This window comes from Lontra canadensis, unplaced genomic scaffold, assembly GCF_010015895.1.
Source record: "Lontra canadensis isolate GAN:19392208 unplaced genomic scaffold, GSC_riverotter_1.0 scaffold67, whole genome shotgun sequence".
NCBI classification, from domain to species: Eukaryota; Metazoa; Chordata; class Mammalia; order Carnivora; family Mustelidae; genus Lontra; species Lontra canadensis.
Window position 1 is genome coordinate 4,666,038 of NW_022631061.1, and position 14,069 is coordinate 4,680,106.

The 14,069-nt window shown below is 35.1% G+C and overlaps 1 protein-coding gene across 2 annotated transcripts in view; it reads right to left on the minus strand.

Annotated features, from left to right (window-relative positions):
• Nucleotides 1–14,069, minus strand: part of N4BP2L2 (NEDD4 binding protein 2 like 2) — a 76,987-nt gene that overhangs the window by 40,368 nt on the left and 22,550 nt on the right. The gene's annotated exons all lie outside the window — the stretch shown is intronic.

Consider the following 14,069-nt stretch of genomic DNA (forward strand, 5'->3'; position numbering starts at 1 on the left):
ACACACACGTCCAGACATTCCACATAATTTCCATACCATAGCAATCTACTGACATCTTACTTAGGAAGTCTCAAGATTAATTTTTTTTTTTTAAAGATTTTATTTATTTGACAGTGAGAGAGCACACAAGCAGGAGCAGCAGCAGGGAGAGGGAGAAGCAGGATCCCCGCTGAGCAAAGAGCCCAACGTGGGGCTTGATCCCATGATGCTTAACCAATTGAGCCATCCAGGTGCCCCTATTTAACTAATTAAAAACTGCTTTTTCTTCTGATTTCCCTTCTCCATTGAATGTTATTTATTCTGCCTACAGATAACCTCATTTTTCTATAAACAAATTGTTTCTAAACATAGTAATTCACCTACTTCACTGTAATAGAGTACAAAAGAATGAGTCAAGAAGAATGTTATGTCATAAAAAACTTAGAATGCTATCATTAAAAAAAAAAATAAGAGGCACCTGGGTGGCTCAGTCAATTAAGCATCTGACCTTTGATTTTGGCTCAGGTCAGGAGATGAACCCTGTGTTGGGCTCCATGCTCAGCAAGGAGTCTGCTTGAGATTCTTTCCTTCTTCCCCCCTCCACTCACACCTGCACACACGTACTTTCTCTCTCTCAAATAAATAAATTTTTAAACATAGAGGAAAAAAAAATGAGGTACTACTAATTGCATCTCAAAAAGTTACAAATTGCCTCTTACCTTTCACCCTTTGTCTAATGACTCTTGTGACAACTCTTACCACTTTTCTAACTGTATTACAAAAATTGAAATCTGACACACTCAAACTGATGTTCCCATTTTGAATAACTCATTTCATAGAAGCCCAGGCTGTAATTAACTGTTCTATCACACCAAGACATAAATTTTACATAAAAGGTCATATATGAAAAACAAAGGAAAGATTATCTCTAAGAAGACGGGCTGGAGGAGGAGGGGGAGTCTCATCATGCTTGGCATTAAAACAAAACAAAACAGGAGTGCCTGGGTGGCTCAGTGGGCTAAAGCCTCTGCCTTCGGCTCAGGTAATGATCTCAGGGTCCTAGGATTGAGCCCCGCATCGGACTCTCTGCTTGGCAGGGAGCCTGCTTTCCTCTTTCTCTCTGCCTGTCTCTCTGCCTACTTGTGATCTCTGTCGAATAAATAAATAAAATCTTAAAAAAACAAAACAAAACAAATATACTTCTTTCTTCTTTTGAAGAAATGTGTTTGTGTGGTCTTGCCAATACACTGCTCTGTGAAACTAATCATACAAAATTTGTCAGTAAAAATGGGAATATCAAATCGATTGGCTCATACCAAGTTCATACAACACAGATGAACTAATAATGCTGGTATGCATGCTAGAAGGGTACATACATTGTCATAAATTGTTTTGGGCTGTTCTACAGCTTAACTCAAGTGCCTGCGCTGATGAGGAAGGACTATGAAGATCTTTGACAAATTAAATAACCAAAAAAACCCAAACTTTATCCTTCCAGATATATCCTGGCATTTCTAACTAGTATAAAAATTAATTGGTTTGTTTCCTTCTCTGCCCATTCACTAGTATATATCGAAAGAGGTAAAATCACCAAAAAGCAAAACAAAATCACGGAATTTCAGGGCTAACACAAGAACAGCTATTTCAGGTGAAACTCTAACACACTCATCTCGTTTAATCCATCCAATAACCTTACGTTATAGAGTGCGAAAGTATTATTCTTACTTATGAGGGCAAATTTCAGAAAGTTAAGTGGCTTGCCCAAGCTGTAGTCAGAACTGCTACTGTTATCTTCTAATGACGCAATTTCAAATTCTGTGTTCCACTGTAAGTGGAGGTTTCTGTTCTTCACAATCCTGAAGGGGCCTTGAAGGAACAGTCTGAAACACAGAACTCAATTATACTGTGAACATCTCTAGTATCAGGCAACCCACTGTATACTTCTGAATGAAGCACCTGACATTTTTGGAAAGCTTTGAGTTAAAAATTAAGAACAACTGATTCAGTCAAATATACTTATTTTACACATGAAGGAGCTGCGAAGAAAGAAGGAAATGTCTCACAAATGTCTCTCAACTAGCTAGTAGTAGTTGTGTATTAGTTTGGTAAGGTTGTGACAAAGTACCACAGACTGGGTGGGTGACTTAATCAACAGAAATTTATTTTCTCAGAATTTTGGAGGTTTCAAGTCTGAGACTGAAATGTCAGCAGGGTTGGTTTCTTCTAAGGCCTCTCTCAGCTGATAGATGGCTGTCTTCTTCCAACGTCTTCGTATGGTCTTCCTTTTGTATGTGTCTGTGTCCTAATATCCTCTTTTTATAAGGATACCGGTCATATTAAATTAAGAGCCCATCTTTATGACCTTATTCTCTATCTTCCAAAACAGTTACATTCTGGTGCACTGGGGTTTAGAACTTCAGCATATAAATTTTGAGGTAACACAATTCAGTCTGTGTCACTCTACTTTCTCATCCCCACAACTCATGTCCTTCTCACAAGCAAAAAACATTCACTGCATTCCAACAACTCCTAAAGTCTTAGCTCATTCTAGCATCAACTCTAAGTTCAATACCTCATCTAAATATCATTTAAATCAGATATGGGTGAACTTCAGCTAGGATTCATCCTGAAGCAAAATTCCTCTTCAACTGTAACTATGAATCTAGGTAAGTTACCTCTTTCTAAATACAACAGTGGGACAGGCATAGAATAAACATTCTCATTCCAAAAGGGAAAAATCACAAAGAAGAAAGGGGTAATGGAACACAAACAATTAAAAAACTAACAAGGCAAAGTGCACTAGATTCTAAGGCTAAAGAATAATCCCTCTTTGGCTCCATGCTCTGTCCTCTAGGTGGAGGCCCTGCCTTTCAGGCCCACCAGTGTGGCAGCCCCAATCCCTTAGGCTTGGGGCTCTCGTCCCATGGTGGCCATGGCCACCCTGCCAGCTTCTGAACCTTCTTCAGGGTCATCCTGTTCCTTAAGGACAGCACATGATCACAGACAGATCATAAGACAGGTCAGTAGGGCCTGTCTTATGGAATCCCAGCAATATGGGGCCTCCCCTCATTTCATCCTGTTTTGTCCCTTTCAGTCCAAGCTGTTAGGGTTTCTGCTAGCATAATCCCATCTCTATTTCTGCTGAGGCAGCTTACTGGATGCTTAAATTACATGCCCATAATCTCTTTAGCAAACCATTTTCTAGCAACAATGTTCATGTTATCTCCAGAACACATACTTTCTAATTTTTCAAAATAAGCATAGGCTGAGAATTTTCCACATCTTCAAATTTGGTTCCTTTTTGCTTAACAATGCTTTCCTCAATTTCTTTCTCCTCTTGCATTTTATTATAAGCAAGAAGAAATGAAGCTGTGGATCTTAACACTTTGAACTCTCAGCTAAATAACCAAGTTCATTATACAAGTTCTATTTTCCACAAAACACTGGGATACAATTTAGCCAGTTCTTTGTCACATTCTAACAAGATCGCCTTTTCTTCATTCTTCAGTAACATTTCCATCTGAGGCTTCACCAAAGCATCTTTGTTATTTCTACCAAGACTCTGTGATCATATGTATATCTCTCCAAGACAAGAGAAACCATCTCTTTCCTTTCATAGCCCTTACCAGAATCACCTTTAACATCCACATATCTACTGACAGATTTCCAGAGGTAACACTGTTTTTTCTCTAACATGCACCTCAAAATTCTTCAAACCTCCACCATACCCAGTCCCAGAGTCACTTCAATATTTCTAGGTATTTATTATAGCAGCACCCCACTTCTCAGTACCAAAATCTATGTTAGTTTGCCAAATTTACAAAGTACCACAGATTGGTTGGCTTAAACAACAAAAATTAATTTTCTCACAATTGTGGGGGTTAGAAGTCCAAGATCAAGGTGTCAGCAGAATTGATTTCTTCCAAAGTCTCTCTCCTTGGCTTTCAGATAGCAGTCTTTCTCCAGTGTCTTCACAAGGTCTCCCATTTACGTGTGTCTCTCCTAATCACTTCTTATAAGGACACCAGTCATATTTGATTTGGGCCTAACCACATGATCTTTTTATCTTAATTACCTGGAAAGGCCCTATATCCCAAAATAGTCACATTCAAGGTACTGGACTTCAACACATGAACTTTGAGGTGACAAAATTCAGCCAACAACAGGCTGAAAATACCCACATTCACTTCTTGTGATTAAATACTACATATCAGGGGCGCCTGGGTGGCTCAGTGGGTTAAGCCGCTGCCTTCGGCTCAGGTCATGATCTCAGAGTCCTGGGATCGAGCCCCGCATCGGGCTCTCTGCTCAGCGGGGGGCCTGCTTCCTCCTCTCTCTCTGCCTGCCTCTCTGCCTGCTTGTGGTCTCTGTCAAATAAATAAATAAAATCTTAAAAAAAAAAAATTAAAAAAAAAAAAATACTACATATCACTCTTTCCTAGCCACTATGCTAGCTGATGACCATGATGCAATGGTGAACAAAACAGATACAATGTCTGACTCAAAATCTCTGACTTAAAAATGAGGGAAAACACTCATATAGTCATACAAATTAACAAATAAAAAGTATATGAGAACTTATACCAGGTATTCTGGACTTTGTCAAGCCTGCTATGTTCAAAAGGCTTCTTTGAAGAGCTCAAATCTGGAAGGATAAGTATGGAAAGGGTGTGTACACACAGAACTTCCCAGGAAGGGAAACCAAACAGCACAGTCAAGGAACTGAGAGGAGGCCAGTGGGGCTGGAATACAGAAAGTAAGAAGAGTAATAAAACATGAGGTTGGATAGGAAGGTAGAGGTCACATCAACCAGGGTCTTAAATGTCACTGTATGGTTTTTGGTCGTTAGCCTAAAAACAATGGGAAACACCTAAAAAGTTTTACATGTGATTATATTTTCATTTTATAAAGGTCACTCTGGCAAGGAGGGTGCTGGTAATGTTCTGTTTCTTGAGCAGAGTTCTAGTTACATGGATATGAGGATCACTTTGTGAAAATGTGAGCTATACAATTAAAATTTAAGCACTTTTTCATATGTCCATTACACTTCAGTCTGGTTAGGCTGTGCAAAGGGTTAGAACAAAGTAAGAACTGATGTGGGGACTTGTCTCAGAGCAAACTAGAGATATGACAGTAAAAAATGGATAGATTCAAGAGATATTTGAGGGGCAAAATCCACAGGCCCTGGTTGGTGGATTGAGTATGAAGGGGGATCTAGAGGGCATCAAAGGCAACTCCCAAGTTTCTGGCTTGTAGAAATGGATGGTAGAGCCATTCACTATATAAGGAAATCATAGAAATCCAGAGATGGGAGAGAAGGTCACTGTTCAATTTTCAAGTCCTAAAAGTATTAAAAATAAAAATATTAGGTAGGCAGATAAGTAAAAAGGCTGAAGCTCAAACACCAGGTTTAAGCAGAAAATACATTTGAGGATCAATACTATCAATAACAGAAGCAGTAAGTACCAAATCCTTCAGCCAGTATTTAATGAGCTCCTACAATATTACAGTTTAGATTCTGTGGATACAGCTCAAACAAAATAAACAAATTCTCATGGGACGTATATTCTTGTTCAGGCACACCCCCCAACAAATCAGTATTAAATAAGGTAACTTTAACTACTACTAAGTACTATGATAAAAACAAAATGTAGCAATATATTAAGAGTGATAGGGATAGGTCTATTTTACTTAAGATTGAAATAATCAGGGAAGGCCTCTTTGCAAAGGTGACATTTGAGGGGAGACCTGAATGCTGAAACGCTCAGCAGAAGAGTAGAAGGACAGCATTCTAGGTAAAGAGCCAGTGCTTAAGGCAAAATAAAGCTTAGCATGTTGGAAGAACAGACAAAAAGACCAGTATAGATGGAATGTAGTAAGGGAAAGGGAGAGTTGCGCAAGTCAGGGTCAGGGAAGAAGTAGAGTTTAAGTGAGGAGTGTTATCATTTACATTAAAAAATTTTTTTTTACTTATACATTAGTTGCTCTGTGAATAAAATTATAGTTTGACAAAGAAAAGTGGGGAGACTACCATGCCCAAGTAAGAAATGATAAAATTTCATGGGGAAAGCTAAGATTAAGAACAGAAGTTGTTCTACTTAAATCAATTGTGTCCTATCAAAAGGTTGTTGATTGTTTTAGGGAGAAGACTATGTCTACTATTCAACAAATATATATATATTTTTAAAGATTTTATTTATCTATCTGACAGAGAGACAGAGATCACAAGGAGGCAGAGAGGCAGGCAGAGAGAGAGAGAGGGAGAAGCAGGCTCCCCGCTGAGCAGAGAGCCCGATGTGGGGCTCGATCCCAGGACCCTGAGATCACGACCTGAGCCGAAGGCAGAGGCTCAACCCGCTAAGCCACCCAGGTGCCCCCTTCAACAAATATTTTATTGACTCTTTTTAAAGGCACAAAAATCCAAAGACCCAGTAGTAACCAAGGATGACAAGGAAGACCCTGTTTTATGGCACTCAGGATACAAGGTAATCAATCTTTTTTTAATAACTTGGGCTCTACTGGTTTTTGAAAAACAAAGGTGAGATAGAGAGGGAGAAATACCACTTTTGACCACTATCCTACTAACTTTAACAATCTCTTCCCTATCATTCCCGAATATTTTTAAAAATGGTTTTTTGGGGGCACCTGGGTGGCTCAGTGGGTTAAGCCTCTGCCTTCAGCTCAGGACATGGTCTCAGGGTCCTGGGATCGAGCCCTGCATGAGGCTCTCTGTTCATCAGGGAGCCTGCTTCCCCTCTCTGCCTACTTGTGATCTCTTGCTCAGATAAATAAACAAAATCTTTAAAAATAATAATAATAAAAATAAACAAAAATGGGGTTTTTTTCCTCATTAATTTTACATTAATTCAAATTGTCTGGCCCAGGCCAGGCCTCCTAATACATTTCTTGTACAAACTTCAATTTACTTATATTTGAATTTAAATGTTTTAATCACATCTTTGCCAGTGTTACATTGTACTATATTCCAATAACCTCAATTCGATAATGTGCTGCTTTCTAGGTCCTGAACTAAAAACTAATCTACTGATGAAACTAATGCTATTTCTTTTTTCAAGAAGTCTTTCCTTTTCCAACAAAAATTCTACTTCTGACTTCACATTCAGAAATAATTAAAAAAAAAAATCACAATCTACTCTATGGATTAAGAAAACCCAAACATCCAGTCCTTCTATTTTTTTAGGTTAACTAAAACAAAACAAGGCCAATACTCAACAATAATAATTCAACAACAATTATTATTCAACAACAATTCTTCATTTTGTATTTAGAGGTTTTCCTTGTAGAATCTAATTAACTCAATTTATTATTTATATATTAAACTTAATTGGCTCTTTTATTGTTCTTTAATTTTGGAAAGTTAAACAACACAGAAGAAAAAGATGCTATTATAAAATAAAGAAATGCATAATTCTTCAGAAATTCAAAAAAATGATGTAATTTCCATAACTTCTACTACTAGCTCAGACTTAAGGAATATGTGAACATTAAAAGAAAAATAAAGACCACTTACAGTGCTGATCTAGTCTGGGAAATATTGCCTCAAAATCAGCAAAACAAACAGCTTATGTAACTTAATCCATTTATTGAATACTACACATTTCAAAAGCTAATTAAAATCAAAAATTAAAATAAAATTTAAACATTAGAGCACAACTGCATGTGTAAAAATTCAATTGAAAAGATATTGCTGAAATATGATTATCAATTATATCAATGTATATTTTGTAGAAAACATAAAATACTAAATGGTATTTCTACTTTGAGTCATCTTTTAAAAATAGGACTCTAAGTGGTCATCTAAAGGTTTCTATATTCAATTTTGTTACTAAATTAACATACCTTCAACCCTCTAAATCCAAAGGTACCATTAAGACTAATGAATCGGGACACCTGGGTGGCTCAGTGGGTTAAAGCCTCTTCCTTCCGCTCAGGTTATGATCCCAGAGTCCTGGGATCAAGCCCCGCATCGGGCTCTCTGCTCCGCAGGGAGCCTGCTTCCCCCTTCTCTCTCTGCCTGCCTCTCTGCCTACTTGTGATCTCTGTCTGTCAAATAAATAAATAAAATCTTTAAAAAAAAAAAAAAGACTAATGAATCACTGAACTCTACTTCAGAAACCAATAATACATTATATGTTAATTAATCAAATTTAAATTAAAAAAAAAATGAAAAAACAAAACAAAGGTACCATTAAAGATGCACTCAAATCTTCACTGGAATTTCTTTCCTACCTTTAAAAAAAAAAAGGCTATATTGGTAATAATTTTTGAAAAGATGACTATGTTTAAAAGATAAAATGGGCTACCTCTGGAAAACAGCATGGAGGTTCCTCAAAAAGTTGAAAATAGAGTTACCCTATGACCCAGCAATTGCACTACTGGGTATTTACCGTAAAGATACAAATGTAGTGATCCAGCGGGGCACGTGCACCTGAATGTTAACAGCAGTAAGGTCCACAATAGCCAAACTATGGAAAGAACCCAGATGTCCATCAACAGATGAATGGATAAAGAAGATGTGGTACATATATATACAACAGAATACTATGCCATCAAAAGAAATGAAATCTTGCCAGTTGCAATAAGAACTAGAGGGTATTATGCTAAACAAAATAAGTCAATCAGAGAAAGATAATTATCATATGATTTCCCTGATATGAGAATTTGAGAGGCAAAGTGGAAGGTTTGGGGCATAGGGAAGGAAAAAAATGAAACAAGATGGGATCGGGAGGGAGGGGAGGTATGGAGAGGGTGGTTGGGTTATGGACATTGGGGAGGGTATGTGCTATGGTGAGTGCTGTGAAGTGTGTAAGCCTGATTCACAGACCTGTACCTCTGGGGCAAATAATACATTATATGTTAATTTAAAAAATATATATTTAAAAATGAAAAAAAAAAAAGATAAAATGGGCTATAGTGAGGAATATGTCTGACCTAGAGTTGGATCCCAGTTACATATCTTCCCCAGAGAAATTTATGTTGGAGAACTTTGCTTAACCTCTGCTAAGTTACTGTTTCCTCTTCAGAAAACCCTTGTAGGACTGCTATGAAAACTCTGAACCTGTTAACAATCACAATTACAACACAGCCTGGCACTGACAGGCATCAAATAAATGGCAGCTACTTAAATGAACATTATTATATTAAGGCTTGTTGCTATTAAATTCTTACTGCTCACTGTAGCAGCATTCCACAATATAAAGCACTTGTAGAGGTTGAACTCAAAACAAGCTATCAGCTTTCCTTCAAAATCACTCCGTTCTTTAATAAGGGTGGTCTAGAGAATCATGACGTATCACTAATTTCTACAATACTCAATTCCCAACTACTACTTACCAACAAGACTATCATCAAGACGCTTAAGCATTATAAAATAAATTTTTGTTGAATTAAGATCCAAGTACTATGCCATGCTTATGGGATTCTTAGACTTTTATAAATCTTTCCAAGTATTTTCATATGTAAGTTCTAATTAAATAGCAGGGTCAGGAAACCAACTGCAAAGCTGCTGGTCTATAAATTTAACATGGTTAATTAAATAAGTTTCCTAAGGAACAGTGCGTTCACTGAAACATAGGAGGGGGAGATTTACTGCCATTTTTGTCAGCCACTTACCATCCCACCATTTTCATTAAAAATGTTATGCAGTTACACAAGGATGGCTGAGCAGAAAATGGACAGAAGAAAAAGAAAATGTGTACAAGAAAGACTATGAAAGAAGCAAGAAACACAATTCCTAATACTATTAAAGACAAAAAAACAGAAAGAAAAAATAATAAAGGCAGAGGAAAAACCCACAATCCCCTCCCAAAATCAAATTTCATTTTGTAATACTAAAAAAACTTAGAGTTCAGGATTATAACTGAAGAGACACTACGGAGTTGTACAACTGTAACTGACAACTGTAGATGAACTAACCCCAAGGGCAAAACTTTGATTTTAGATGTCCTGAGAATGCAGTTAAAACTGCAAAACAAGAAAACAATCCAAATAAAAGTGTATTTCAAAGGACTCTACTGAACTTGAACACAATTTTAAACATGAATGAACAGATTATTTTCCTATTATTATTATTTCCCCTTAGTTACTAATAATTTGAATGGCAAAAAGCCCCTAGGTCATCTTAAAAATCTCTCAGTCTTCCCACTAATTTACAAAAAGTTTAATTAAAAAAAAAAAAAAAACCCACTGCAATATTTATAACTGGAAGACATTCCCAAATGAAGTCTTCAGTTACTCACCAAAGTAGGGGTAATGCTGTTAATGTGATTGTGTCTTGTTCTAGGATTAGGAGACAAAATGTAACTGTGTCTATGCTAAATAAAATAATCTATTTTATTCATACTTAAATTTAAGACAGTTATTGAAATTAATGGGTCCTACACTGGGAAATGTATTGTAATACGTGATTAGCACAATTATCACATCTGTAACACAACAGGGTTGTCATTCAAATAAAATTTGTTAGGGAAAAGGAGAAAGAAGAGATTATTTCTAATCTAAATTACTAAAATAAAGTTCTATTAAATGCACCCTAAAGTCAAATTTTCCAAGAGACACAGCCTTAGTTTGAGGCTCTCTTTTCATAAAGTTATTTGTGCTACTCCTTCCCCTTGTTTCTGTGCATAATTTGACAGCGACAATGTGTTTAAAATTTTCACAGAAGATATATTAAAAATTAAGCTTACAAATGTATTCTATTATAAAACTTATGCCTCTTAATCTACTCTAAATAAAGAAATTGAATATAAATGATAATCAGTCTATTACAAGTTTTCTGAACCTGGCTGCAAAAATCGTAATTATAAACTTTTCAAAGTCTGCTCTACAATTTACAAACCATGCAAAAAGTGAATATTTTTTGGACTTAAGATACTTAGCATTTTGAATCAAATGAATTGAATTAATTTAAATGTTTTAAATGTTTTAAATATGAAAAAAGGAATCAGAAAGACACAAGAGAAAATCACTAACTACTCCTCTTTCAGAACTTATTTCATTCAACAAATTAAACAGTATCTTTTACCATCCCAAGGATTTTAAGAAGAAATCTGATATACATATAGGGAAACCAGTTATTTTAATAATACCTTAATCTTAAAAATAAAATAAAAATTGGTATGCCAATCTTAATTAGTAAAGAGAAAGAAAACCATCACAAAGGAGATGTTCATTTATCTCTTAACAAAATCACTCCTTCCTCTGTAAATTCACAAGAATTACATCTAACAATTTTAATGGAAAAAAATTTTTATTTAAAAATTATAACCTATAAAATTTAACTTTAAAACCATTAACTCAATCTTTTTCTGCTACTACCAAATATTTATTCTGAATGGTTACTGTAACAAAACTAAACAATACTGTTATGATTCTAGACTAAGGTGTTACTCTAATGGGTTGCAAATGTTAGAATCGCACATGCGCGCGCGCGCACACACACACACACACACACATCTTCAGCCCTAATAACAAATTCTCAGTTACTGCATTTATGTTAGAATACTAAATAAAACTTCCATGAAGACTAGCAAACCTATCTGATCAAGGCACTAATATATAAACAACCACATTTCTTCACAATTTTTCAAAGAGAACACCACCAATTTTCTTTATAAATACTCTAAAAGCCAGGCTCAGAAAATCAGACATTTCTGCAACAAAAACTCGAATGTGGTCAAAATAAGTATTTCACATCCTCTGAAATCATAAACTCTTCCAGAAGTTACTAATACATAAAACTAGAAAATTCTACAATCTATATTAATTAGATTAAGAAGTAACCAAACTTCAAATACTTAAATCCACCCTATTGCTCCAACAACAAAATACAACCCAATCTTTTATAAACAATCTTACTTTAAAACACACATAAAATATTAAAAAGTTTAAAATTTTCTTTTGAAAAGGTGAATATGGGAAATAAAGATTACCTATTTAAAAAGCAGTACCAACAGTTCAACTTAATGACCACATGAAGTATTTTTGCTAGCAGGATTATGACATATAGAAACCATAAATTTGCTTATCAAAAAGGAAGTGATTTTGATACCAAGCCTATAAAAAAACAACTTAGGTTAAGCTGCATTCTACTTAAGTATTTTATCTTAGTTAAATATGATGACTAATGCTGCATTTATTCTTTGGGATGGAGACCAACTTAGAATGGGGCATAGCAATTGGGGGCTATTCCATTAAGAATATAACTGGGGGAGAAAAAACCCAAGAATATCTGAATACAAGAAAAAATCTGATGAAATATCTTTAATTAGTAAATTTCTTTGATTTTTAAAGATTTTTATAGACTTAAAGCAATGACTTATAACAGTGATTTTGGTATATTTTATTGCATACTCATGATTATTATCATTCAAAAAATAAAAATAAAATTAACCAGAATGCTAATGGGGGAGCTATTAATTTAATATATTTAGAGGAACTACTAATTTTCAGTCCTTAAAAAAAAACCTTCAAAGTTTTTCAGAATGTTAATTTCTCTGCCTCAATATGGATTTACACTAAAATAAATCAGCAATGATTAATGATCTCTACATGATTATTTAAGTACTCAGAAGTACTAAAAGAGGGACGCCTGGGTGGCTCAGTGGGTTAAGCCTCTGCCTTGGGCTCAGGTCATGATCTCGGGGTCCTGGGATCGAGTCCCGCATCGGGCTCTCTGCTCAGCAGGGAGACTGCCTCCCCATCTCTCTCTGCCTGCCTCTCTGCCTACTTGTGATCTCTGTCTGTCAAATAAATAAATAAAATCTTTAAAAAAAAAAAAAAAAAAAAAAAAAAAGAAGTACTAAAAGATCAAGTTGACCCATAATAAAATCTGGAAATTTATTTCAGACCTACTGTCTAACATGAACATTTTCTTTATAATTTGTAACTTTCAAAGGCAATTCTCTACTTCCTTAAAATAAATTGTGCTAATTTCGTATCTATTAATCATAAACTATAGATTCATAGCACTATTACTCCCAAGAGTTTTATAAAGACAGAAAGGAACACACAGTATATAATATCTAACAGTTGTTTCACCTGTCCCCAAATTAAATCCTTCTGTACTATTTTCAATATGTGCTAAAGTACACAGTAAAATACTGGAAAACACAAGCCTAAATACCAAGAAGTATTACTCTGAAACAAAATACATGAAAATAGCAGATGAAGAAAATGTGTATATGTATAAATATATATACATTTACACACAAAACATGAATTAGCATATTTACTATATCATATTTAGTTAAGATGAATACATACAAACACGTGTTAAACAAAATAAAGCAAACTAATATCCATTCAAATGGAAACAGCAGTGAATAGTACAAATAAATAGAAATCATAGTCTTATCTCCCTAAAGGCAACGTAATACAGACCTTGTTGAGAGTATTGTATTTAGTTTTGAGACTTGCAAAATTACTTAAGAAGTAATATATAAATGTGGGAGAATAAAGTAAGGTTGAAAAGAACAGCAAAAGGTTTAAACAATAGAAGAAAGATTACTAGATTTAGGATGTGCTGGGTTAGGAGAAAGTTAATGGGCCATGAAATATCATGTAAAACATCTGAAGGATCCTAACATTTTTTTTTTAATAGCATGTAACCAGCTGGGGCTTTTTCCTTAAAAAGAGCAAATCAAAGATGAGGATGAATTATAAAGTCTCAGAAATGAATTCCATCCCAGCTTTTAAATTTTAAGTGACAAAACACAATCTAATAAAGAAAACTATTCAATGAGACATATAGCTGGTCAACAAAAAAACTGAAATGAGGAGAAATAAAATATCCTACAAGACAAATCTTACCATTAATGCTAAGAATGTGTCCAAAATAGTTTTTATATTAGAATTATATAGTGTTAAATAGAGAAAAGTGATATATTATCAGAATAACCTGAAAAGCTTTTTCTAAGTATACAGTGATTTCCCTATTTATCCATTCCAGAATTGGGGAGTGTGGAGGGATAGGGGGATGGTTTGAGAAGGGTGATGAATATGGGTATATTATATATTATGATATGTATATTATGGAGAAAACCACCCAGGTAGTTGATACACCTACTGCT